The sequence below is a fragment of the Pristiophorus japonicus genome, chromosome 13 (genome assembly GCF_044704955.1).
Source record: "Pristiophorus japonicus isolate sPriJap1 chromosome 13, sPriJap1.hap1, whole genome shotgun sequence".
Lineage (NCBI taxonomy): Eukaryota > Metazoa > Chordata > Chondrichthyes > Pristiophoridae > Pristiophorus > Pristiophorus japonicus.
In genome coordinates this window covers 6,818,828-6,831,114 of record NC_091989.1, presented here as the reverse complement: position 1 = coordinate 6,831,114, position 12,287 = coordinate 6,818,828, and the positions used below count along the sequence as shown (strand labels likewise).

The 12,287-nt window shown below is 46.2% G+C and overlaps 1 protein-coding gene across 1 annotated transcript in view; it reads left to right on the top strand.

Annotated features, from left to right (window-relative positions):
• Positions 1–12,287, top strand: part of camk1da (calcium/calmodulin-dependent protein kinase 1Da) — a 602,900-nt gene that overhangs the window by 199,662 nt on the left and 390,951 nt on the right. The gene's annotated exons all lie outside the window — the stretch shown is intronic.

Here is a 12,287-nt window from a genome sequence, read left to right as displayed (position 1 = left end):
CTGCTTTCTTCCCCGATTTTAATCGCTCCACCATCCAGGAAGTGGCCATAATACTTTCAGCTGCCGAGACCTTAAGGTCTGAAATGCCCTCCCTAGACCTCTTCGTCTCTCTACCTCTCTCTCCTCCTTTAAGATGATCCCTAAAAGCCTACCTCTTTAACCAAGCTTTTGATCACCTGCCATAATTTCTCTTTATATATTAAATTTTGTTTGATAACGCTCCTGTGAAGTGCCTTAGGACGTTTTATTACATTAAAGGCAAGTAATTGTTGAATTGATATTTGAACATGGAAATATACAGAACGTTATATTGCCGTGCTGCAGGACTGTTCCATACAAGACTATGGAAATAGCACAAAGCATATTCAATTAGTATTTATCTGATATCTGAATAAATACATTTGTTAATGTGTAGTACGTAATTTGTGTTAAATTTCCGTGCCCTTTATGGGATTTTACTCTGTGCTGCATTGTACTAGCTATAGAAGTAAAATAATAGGAGAACTTGCTGGAAATATCTAACGGGTCCATAAAGCTTCGAAATGATAGGCTAACCTTTTGCCAGACAACTGCTAGTCAGCAACAATGGTCAAAGAGAAACTTGAGTTGAGGCAGAGTTGAGACTCAGGCCCGAGTTAAAATCATGGTCGGGCCTCAATTATGTCATCGGGCCACACCATGTGTAAAGAAGGACCCTCATAGAATCATAGAATTCTCCTGGACGGCAAGTTAAATGGAATAGACATTCTTTGCCAATCACAGAATCATAGAAATTTACAGCACGGAAGGAGGCCATTCGGCCCATCGTGTCCGTGCCGGTCGGCCAAGAGCTACCCAGCCTAATCCCACTTTCCAGCTCTTGGTCCGTAGCCCTGTAAGTTACAGCACTTCAGGTGCATATCCAAGGACTTTTTAAATGCAATGAGGGTTTCTGCCTCTACCACCCTTTCAGTCAGTAAGTTCCAGAACCCCACCACCCTCTGGGTGAAAACATTTCCCCTCCAATGCCCTCTAAACCTCCTACCGATTACTTTGAATCTATGCCCCCTCGCTGCTAAGGGGAATTTGTCCTTCCTATCCACTCTATCTAGGCCCCCCCCCCCTGTTTGGCTCCGGGTGTCTGTCCTTGCTGCCCGCCCAGGGGAGCAGGTTAAAATCGCAGATGTTGCGATCGTGGCGGCTTTCGGGCAGGTAAGAGCCCGGGGCGATTTTAACCGCCCGCCCGCCAGGTTTCTGCTGAGTGAGCCGGGTTAAAATTGGGCCCTTTCGAAGTGTCTTAAGTCAGAATGGTAACCTGCCTTTCACTTCACAGATACTGATGGGCCTACTGTGTACCTTCAGCAATTTCTGGGCGTGGGGGGGGGGGGTTCTGATTTCCAGTATTTGCTGTCTTTTTTTTCCTTTTTATCTGTAGCGATGCTACTGTGTAGGTTGAAGTTTCTTCGGCTGATATTGACATCACAACATTGTGACAAATCTTGAAACCTAAATAGGTGGTGTTTACAGTTCGAGAAATATCGTTTCAGGAATATAATACAATGGGGCTGTGTTGTCTGTATTTTTTTTGAATTTGAGATTTGCTCTTTAAGGTATTTGTATTTTCCCCCTTCTCTTGGTCTCCACACACTGGCGCAAGCTCGGCCTACAGGCAACGGAGAGATGACTTGCCTCCAGGCTTCTACTCAATAATTAACTACTTATTAACCTCCAATTCTGGCCTCTTGAGTATCCCCGATTTTAATCGCTCCACAATTGGTGGCCGTGCCTTCAGCTGCCTGTGCCCTAAGCTCTGGAACTCTCTCCCTAAACCTCTCCGCCTCTCTCGCCTTCTTTATGACGCTCCTTAAAACCTACCTCTTTGACCAAGCTTTTGGTCATCCACCCTAACATCTCCTTATGGGGTTTGGTGTCAAATTCTGTTTGATAATCGCTCCTGTGAAGCGCCTTGGAATGTTTTACTATGTTGAAGGCGCTATATAAATACAAGTTGTTGTTGTTATAGATGACTGAGAATAGAGTGCAGAGACCACCTCTCTCTGATTTGTTCCCTCTCTCCCTGTGGGCCATTTGGGTCTGTCTCCCCTCGAACATCGTTTCAGGCGCACTCTGTTGTATAAATCTTCGGTTTTAAAATGTGCTGCACTGTAGCACCCATGTAGCAGAGGACTGCTGTCATAGATTCATAGAGAATTACGGCACGGAACAAGGCCATTCAGCCCATCGTGTCCGCGCCGGCCGATCAAGAGCTACCCAGCCTAATCCCACTTTCCAGCTCTGGGTCCGTAGCCCTGTCGGCTACGGCACTTCAAGTGCACATTCAAGTACTTTTTAAATGTGGTGAGGGTTTCTGCCTTCTGGGTATAGATTTACAGTAATTGGTAGGATGATTAGAGGGGAGTTGAGAGAACCACCTTTTTCACCCACAGGGTGGTGGGGGTCTGGAACTCACGGCCTGAAAGGGTGGTAGAGGCAGAAACCCTCATTGCATTTAAAAAGTACTTGGATGTGCACTTGAAGTGCCGTAACCTGTAGGGCTACGGACCGAGAGCTGGAAAGTAGGATTAGGCTGGGTAGCTCTTTGTCGGCCGGCATGGACACGATGGGCTGAATGGCCTCCTTCTGTGCTATAAATTTCTATGATTTTAAGCTGCATACATTGCATCTGGCTTTAAAAGAAGCATTGAACATTAAGATATTTTTATTCAAGATACAGCCAAGGTCCTCCTTTGACATAGGGGGTGGAGCACTGTAATAATATTGATTAGTGACAGCGCCGATTCCGGCCATTCATTTGCAAAGTCGAGGACAATTTTCTGTGGCAATTCTGTTACAAGTTACCGGATTGAGTGCATCTTGCAGTTCAGCATTGATATTACGTACGTGCAGTGCCAAAGAAACGCGGTTAGAATGAAACCACAGTGTGTCAGCTTTGACTCAGTGGGCCGCACTCTTGCCTCTGAGTCAGAAGGTTGTGGGTTCAAGTCCCACTCCAGGGACTTGAACACAAAAATCTAGGCTGACACTCCCAGTGCAGTGCTGAGGGAGTGCCGCACTGTCGGAGGCGCCGTCTTTCGGATGAGACGTTAAACCGAGGCCCCATCTGCTCTCTCAGGTGGACATAAAAGATTCCATGGTGCTATTTCGAAGAGGAGCAGGGGAGTTATCCCCGGTGTCCTGTCCAATATTTATCCCTCAATCAACATCACTAAAACAGATTGGCCCAGAAATCCCGGCCTCGTGGGTCCGTATGGAGTGTGTACGGAGTGTGTACGGAGTGTGTACGGACCCGGGAAGGCATCGCAAAGGCCGGATTTCAGCGCACAATGCACATGTGCCGAAAACCGGCTTTTCCGATCTGTCAAGCTGGAGCTCGACACATCATCCGCATATCCACAGCCAGGACATTCGCACGGGCAAGATTGCGGGATTTACCCATATCTTGCCCAGCAAATGTCCTGAAAACTCTTGCGCCTGATAAAAGCAGGCGCATAGTTTACTGTTACAGGTGTAAGAGTTTTAAAACATTTCGAAATAAATTATTAAAACACATTTTATTGTTAAAAGCCCTCCCCACTACTGTAAGTTTATTTTAAAGCATAATTAAAAAAAACTTTTAAAAAAATCAGAAAAATATATATTTTTAATAATACATAAATAACTTTAATTTAATTAATGTTAAATATGTAGCGTATTTTTTCTATTTTTTAATTAATGTTTTGTGTGTTGGGGGTTCTTATTCTTAATAATGGGAACTTTAACTTACGGGAGTTCCCATTATTATGAATGAGAGCATACTTTACCTGATTGGCTGCCCAGTGCCATGTGACTGCAGCTCCAGCCCTGCGCATGTGCCGACGTGCACGCGCTGCGACGCGTAGTCAGTGACCTCAGGGCCGGGAACTCGCGTGGGCTCAGCAGGATAAGGTAAGTACGCATCTTTTCTCCAGAATCCAGCCGAACGCCCGCGGGAAGGAGAAACCGGGATTTCTGAGCCATTATCTGGTCATTATCACATTGCTGTTTAGGTATCTGCGGTGTCCTAGCCAATCATTGACAAAGTTGGCGGAGTACAGCTGGACTACCTAAGACAGGACATTATGGTGATTTTGTCTGCTAGAGTGCCACCTATACAAATCGACAGATGCTGTAGGCTGCAGGGTTTACAGTTGGTCGTGTTTACCTTGTTCGAGAGCTGTTAGTTTGGTTTGCTGTTAGTTCGGAGGTGGTCCCGGGTGCTGCGGAGCTATGAGAATGAGTAATTCCAGGAACTGCATCCCAAATGCTCTGAGTATTACAGTATTAATCTCTAGCGGCAGTCCTGTTGTAGACTATTATTTTATATTATATTCTGCTGTGTTACAGATCTGTAGACATCGTTCTTAAAACATTAACGTTAGTGAGAAGGTTGGCTTGTGTATTTAATGAGAAATCCCATGCTGTCTTTCTCATATGTTCCACATTTAAAAAAAATCCGTTCCTGGGATGTGGGCGTCGCTGGCAAGGCCGGCATTTATTGCCCATCCCTAATTGCCCCTTGAGAAGGTGGTGGTGAGCCGCCTTCTTGAACCGCTGCAGTCCGTGTGGTGAAGGTGCTCCCACAGTGCTGTTAGGGAGGGAGTTCCCGGATTTTCTAGCCACTACACCGGGTGATAAACTTCACCAAACTCTCTTTCATATTTCCAGCCTCTGCCACATTTGTCTCTTAGTTACCTCCTCAGAGACGTGAGTTATGTTTGTGAGGTTTGATCCTTTATCACAGATCTTATTAGCAATTAAAAATTGAATACGTTCTTATTTGGCTAGTTAGTTGTATCTCATATAACGCTTGCTAACATTTTCCCTGCCACAGAAATCCAACTTTTTGCAAGAGAATCCCAATAGTCACATCTTTGCTCTTTTTCTAAGCGTTGGCATTATGTTATTCCCAATCCTCCAATATGTTTCCAGTTTATTAAGAAGACATATGAGATACTTTCTTTTATTAGCCGAGGCATAGAATATAAAAGCAGCAAGGTTATCCTTGAACTGCAAAAACACTAGTTGCAGATGCAGTATAATGTAGATAAATGTGAGGTTATCCACTTTTGTGGCAAAAATAGGAATGCAGAATATTATCTGAATGGTGACAGATTAGTAAAAGGGGAGGTGCAACGAGACCTGGGTGTCATGGTACATCAGTCATTGAAAGTTGGCATGTAGGTACAGCAGGCGGTGAAGAAGGCAAATGGCATGTTGGCCTTCATAGTGAGAGGATTTGAGTATAGGAGCAGAGAGGTCTTACTGCCACACCTTGAATATTGTGTACAGTTTTAGTCTCCTAATCTGAGGAAGGGCATTCTTGCTATTGAGGGAGTTCAGCAAAGGTTCACCAAACTGATTCCCGGGATGACAGGACTGACATATGAAGAAAGACTGGATCGACTAGGCTTATATTCACTGGAATTTAGAAGAATAAGAGGGGATCTCATAGAAACATATAAAATTCTGATGGGATTGGACAGGTTAGATGCAGGAAGAATGTTCCCGATTTTGGGGAAGTCCAGAACCAGAGGACAAAGCCTAAGGGTAAGGGGTAAGCCATTTAGGACCGAGATGAGGAGAAACTTCTTCACTCAGAGAGTTGTGAACCTGTGAAATTCTCTACCACAGAAAGTTGTTGAGGCCAGTTCATTAGATATATTCAAAAGGGAGTTAGATGTGGCCCTTATGGCTAAAGGAATCAAGGGGTATGGAGAGAAAGCAGGAATGGGGTACTGAGGTGAATGATCAGCCATGATCATATTGAATGGTGGTGCAGGCTCGAAGGGCCGAATGGCCTACTCCTGCACCTATTTTCTATGTTTCTATGTTTTCTTTTATTTGTTCACGGGATGTGGGCATCGCTAGCAAGGCCAGCATTTATTGGCCATCCCTAATTGCCCCTTGAGAAGGTGGTGGTGAGCCGTCTTCTTGAACCGCTGCAGTCCGCGTGGTGAAGGTGCTCCCACAGTGCTGTTAGGGAGGGAGTTCCAGGATTTTGACCCAGCGACGATGAAGGAACGGCCGATATATTTCCAAGTCAGGATGGTGTGTGACTCGGAGGGGAATTTGGAGATGATGATGTTCCCATGCGCCTGCTGCCCTTGCCCTTCTAGGTGGTAGAGGTCGCGGGTTTGGGAGGTGCTGCCGAAGAAGCCTTGGCGAGTTGCTGCAGTGCATCTTGTAGATGGTGCACACTGCAGCCACGGTGCGCCGGTGGTGGAGGGAGTGAATGTTTAAGGTGATGGATGGGGTGCCGATCAAGCGGGCTGCTTTGTCCTGGATGATGTCGAGCTTCTTGAGTGTTGTTGGAGCTGCACTCATCCAGGCAAGTGGGGAGTGTTCCATCACACTCCTGACTTGTGCCTTGTAGATGGTGGAAAGGCTTTGGGGAGTCAGGAGGTGAGACACTCGCCGCAGAATACCCAGCCTCTGACCTGCTCTTGTTGCCACAGTATTTATGTGGCTGGTCCAGTTAAGTTTCTGGTCAATGGTGACCCCCAGGATGTTGATGGTGGGGAATTTGGTGATGGTAATGCCGTTGAATATCAAGAAGCAGTGGTTAGACTCTCGCTTGTTGGGGATAGTCATTGCCTGGCACTTGTATGGCGCGAAAGTTACTTGCCATTTATCAGCCCAAGGCTGAATGACATCCCGATCTTGCTGCATGCGGGCATAGACTGCTTTATTATCTGAGCAGTTGCGAATGGAACTGAACACTGTGCAATCATCAGCGAACATCCCCACTTCTGACTTTATGATGGAGGGAAGGTCATTGATGGAGCAGCTGAAGATGGTTGGGCCTAGGACACTGCCCTGAGGAACTCCTGCAACGATGTCCTGGGGCTGTGATGATTGGGTTATGGGGAGCAGGCAAGGAAGTGGACCTGAGTCCATGATCGGATCAGCCATTAAATGGCAGAGCAGGCTCGAGGGGCCGTATGGCCTACTCATGCTCCTATTTCTTATGTTCTTATGACCTCCAACCACCACAACCATCTTTCTTTGTGCTAGGTATGACTCCAGCCAGTGGAGAGTTTTCTCCATGATTCTTTCTCTGCTCTAAGGAGAACAACCCCAGCTTCTCCAGTCTCTCCACGTAACTGAAGTCCCTCATCCCAGGAATCATTCTGGTAAATCTTTTCTGCACCCTCTCTAAGGCCTTCACATCCTTCCTAAAGTGCGGTGCCAGAATTGGACACAATACTCCAGTTGAGGCCGAACCAGTTGTTCTATACAGGTTCATCGTTACTTCCTGGCATATTTGTACTCTACGCCTCTGTTTATGGGGTACAGGATCCCGGTTGCTTTTTTAACCGCTTTCTCAGCCTGCCCTGCCACCTTCAATGATTTGTGCACCTATACCCCCAGGTCTCTCTGTTCATGCACTCCCCCCGCACCCCTTTCAGTATTTACAGAGGAGAGTGGAGGAAGTGGGAAAGGAGCAAATAAATGTATTCATTAACAAAGAAACAGTTCATTAGGGTCTGAGGGAGCTAAAAAAAATTGCTAATTACTTAAAGAAGAAGAAGACAGCAGGAAAGGGGGAGCAGGTAAAATCGGCTCCAGATGGGGCCCAAATGCAGCAGAGACCAGAAGGTTAGGATGGCTTCTCTCGCTGATAAAAATGACTGTACTTTGGTTTAAATGTCAATTCCTCGTCAGTACACCGGGTGATAAATTTCACCAAACGCCCTTTCATATTTCCAGCCTCTGCCACATTTGTCTCTTAGTTACCTCCTCAGAGACATGAGTTACATTTGTGAGGTTTGATTCTTTATCCCAGCTCCTATTAGCAATTAAAAATAGAACACGTTCTTATTTGGCTCGTTAGTTGTATCTCATATAACGCTTGTTAATGTTTTCCCTGCCACAGAAATCCAACTTTTTGCAATAGAATCCCAATAGTCACATCTTTGCTCTTTTCTAAACGTTGGAATTATGTTATCCCAGTCCTCCAATGTGTCTCCAGTTTAGTAACAAGACATACGAGATACTTTCCATTATTAGTCGAGGCATAGAATATAAAAGCAGAGAGGTTATGCTTGGACTGTAAAAAACACCAGTTTTATTTTATTTGTTCCTGGGATGTGGGCGTCGCTGGCAAGGCCGGCATTTATTGCCCATCCCAAATTGCCCCTAGAGAAGGTGGTGGTGAGCCGCCTTCTTGAACCGCTGCAGTCCGTGTGGTGAAGGTGCTCCCACAGTGCTGTTAGGGAGGGAGTTCCAGGATTTTGACCCAGCGACGATGAAGGAACGGCCGATATATTTCCAAGTCAGGATGGTGTGTGAATTGGAGGGGAACATGAAGGTGGTGGTGTTCCCATGTGCCTGCTGCCCTTGTCCTTCTAGGTGGTAGAGGTCGTGGGTTTGGGAGGTGCTGCCGAAGAAGCCTTGGCGAGTTGCTGCAGTGCATCTTGTAGATGGTACACACTGCAGCCACGATGCGCCGGTGGTGGAGGGAGTGAGTGTTTAAGGTGGTGGATGGGGAGCCAATCAAGCGGGCTGTTTGGTCCTGGATGGTGTCGAGCTTCTTGAGTGTTGTTGGAGCTGCACTCATCCAGGCAAGTGGAGAGTATTCCATCACATTCCTGACTTGTGCCTTGTAGATGGTGGAAAGGCTTTGGGGAGTCAGGAGGTGAGACACTCGCCGCAGAATACCCAGCCTCTGACCCGCTCTTGCGGCCACAGTATTTATGTGGCTGGTTCAGTGAAGTTTCTGGTCAATGGTGACCCCCAGGATGGTGATGGTGGGGGATTCGTCGATTGTAATACTTTTGAATGTCAAGGGGCGATGGTTAGACTCTCGCTTGTTGGAGATAGTCATCGCCTGGCACTTGTGTGGCCGAATGTTACGGCCACTTATCAGCCCAAGCCTGAATTTCATCATAGCTAGGCCACAGCTAGAGTACTGCGTGCAGTTCTGGTCACCGCATTACAGGAATGATGTGATTGCACTGGAGAGGGTACAGAGGAGATTTACGAGGATGTTGCCAGAGCTGTAGAATTTTAGCTGTGAGGAAAGATTGGATAGGCTGGGGTTGTTTTCTTCGGAACAGAGGAGGCTGAGGGGAGACTTGATTGAGGTGTATCAAATTATGTGGGGCCTAGATAGAGTGGATAGGATGGACGTATTTCCCTCAGCAGAGAGCTCAGTAACTAGGGGGCATAGATTTAAAGTAATTGGTAGAAGGATTAGAGGGGAGTTGAGAAGAACATTTTTCACCCAGAGGGGTGTGGGGGTCTGGAACTCACGGCCTGAAAGGATGGTAGAGGCAGAAACCCTCACCACATTTAAAAAGTATTTGGATGTGCACTTGAAGTGCCGTAACCTACAGGGCTACGGACCGAGAGCTGGAAAGTGGGATTAGGCTGGGCAGCTCTTTGTCGGCCGGCGCGGACACGATGGGCCGAATGGCCTCCTTCCATGCTGTAAATTTCTAGGATTCTATGATTGGCAAAGAATGTCTGTTCATTTAATTTCCTTTCCTGTAGAATTCAGGGAACCTTCTGATCAGGTTTAACTAACTGACCTTCAGTTGCTGGCGTTGCGGAATAACTTCCTGCACAGACCTCTGTGTTGACTCGAGACTCCCTCGGTGCCTCAGCTGTCTCGTTCAGCGTCTGGAAATCTCCCACGACGTTGTCTGCTGAAAATTAACGTGAAGAGTTCGTTTGTGGACTCAGTCATTTCCTGGTCCCCCGCGATCAGGCTGTTGCCGAATCAGCCTTTGGAGGAGCGCGCAGTTTATTAATGCTCTGCTTACTGTGAGCAAGATTAAAGATGCTTATTCCCCTCGGTGTATTTCACAAATTGTTCCAATTTAAAAGCAACTTGAAGATGTTGACAGTAATTCTCACACACCTGCTCCATACATGGTGACAGCGAATGAATATACAGGCGTGTCTTTTTCTCTTTGTGTCTCTGCGCCGGCCAGTAACTTTATCCTATACATTGGGCTCAATTTTCCCCAAAGGTATTTTTTTGGCGTACTGAAAGAATTATGCCCGTTTTTTGGGGGCCCAAGTATGCCAAAAAAAAAGCTCTAAGTTTCCCCGTTGGATTTCTTCATTTTGGCGCAGACCTTTAGTTTTCGGGCGTGGAACCTTGATCTGCGCCAAAAAGATCGGATTGCCATGGTAACCAGGGACACAATGCGAGCTGAGGCTGAAAAGTGAAGCATACAGCCAGTTCCCAACACATTAAAACACATTGCATCAACTTAAAAACACATTAAAACATATTGCATCAACTTAAAAACACATTAAAACATATTGCATCAACTTAAAAACACATTAAAACATATTGCATCAACTTAAAAACACATTAAAACATATTGCATCAACTTAAAAACACATTAAAATATATTGCATCAACTTAAAAACACATTAAAACATATTGCATCAACTTAAAAACACATTAAAACATATTGCATCAACTTAAAAACACATTAAAACATATTGCATCAACTTAAAAACACATTAAAATATATTGCATCAACTTAAAAACACATTAAAACATATTGCATCAACTTAAAAACACATTAAAATATATTGCATCAACTTAAAAACACATTAAAACATATTGCATCAACTTAAAAACACATTAAAATATATTGCAGCAACTTACCTCCAATTATTAAAGCAGGGCCTGCTCCCCGCCCCTAGCACTGGCTGAAGGGCTTGCCGGTCTACTTGCCTAGCCCGCCCCGAGCCCCTTGCTTGTGCCAGTCCAGTTCGAGCTCCCCCCCACCCCGCCACCCCCCAACCCCGAGTGCGTTACCGGTCCCGCTCCCTGCTCCTAGCCCAGGCCAAATGGCCTCCTCCCTCCCGGTCCCCGCACCTAACTACACCCAAAAGGCCCCACCCCGTCCCCACCTCTCTCTCCCCCTCTCTCTTACCTTTCTTGCTGCTGCTGTCCGGGTATCTGCTGCACTTACCTGTACCGATTACCTTACCTGCACCGATTACCTTACCTGCACCGATTACCTTACCAGCGCCGATTACCATACTTGCACCGATTACCTTACCTGCACCGATTACCTTACCTGCACCGATTACCTTACTTGCACCGATTACCTTACCTGCACCGATTACCTTACCTGCACCGATTACCTTACCTGCACCGATTACCATACTTGCACCGATTACCTTACCTGCACCGATTACCATACTTGCACCGATTACCTTACTTGCACCGATTACCTTACCTGCACCGATTACCTTACCAGCGCCGATTACCATACTTGCACCGATTACCTTACCTGCACCGATTACCATACTTGCACCGATTACCTTACCTGCACCGATTACCTTACCTGCACCGATTACCATACTTGCACCGATTACCTTACCTGCACCGATTACCTTACCTGCACCGATTACCATACTTGCACCGATTACCTTACCTGCACCGATTACCTTACCTGCACCGATTACCATACTTGCACCGATTACCTTACCTGCACCGATTACCTTACCTGCACCGATTACCTTACCTGCACCGATTACCTTACCTGTACCGATTACCTTACCTGCACCGATTACCTTACCTGCACCGATTACCTTACCAGCGCCGATTACCATACTTGCACCAATTACCTTACCTGCGCCGATTACCATACCTGCGCCGATTACCTTACCTGCGCCGATTACCATACTTGCACCAATTACCTTACCTGCGCCGATTACCTTACCTGCGCCGATTACCTTAACTCTCGGGAAGGTTTTTCTGCAGAGGCCACATACGCTGGCCTAAGCAAACTGGAGTAACTCTCAGCTGGACAAACTTGCCTAAATGGCCAGAATTGGTGCGGGTGGCATGTTTTTGGCTGAAAAAAAAATGTACCTAAAAAAATCGTAACGAACTGAGTTACGCTGGTGCAAATTGATCGGGGAAACAGTGGATTTTTAACTTAGGCCAAAAAAAGCAGCCTGCTCCAAAAAAACGCCGCAAATCACTGGGGAAAATTGGTCCATTTTAAGAAAGGCTGAAAGAAACCCTCTCTGTGTATTTGTACCCTGCCACGGATGGTATTGGTTGGAAATCACTGTTGACAATATCCTTGTATCATCACTTCAAACACTTCTTTCAAATTCCTGTCTTTATTATTAATAGATGTATTTACACATCTATTCTCACCCAGAAAACACAGCACAATATTTTCAGCCAACACTGATGGTACCCAGCTTAACGTCTCCGCCATCTCGCTTGACCCCTTCAGTGCCTCCGTGCTGTCAGATTGCGTGTCCCACAGCCAGCCTTGGAT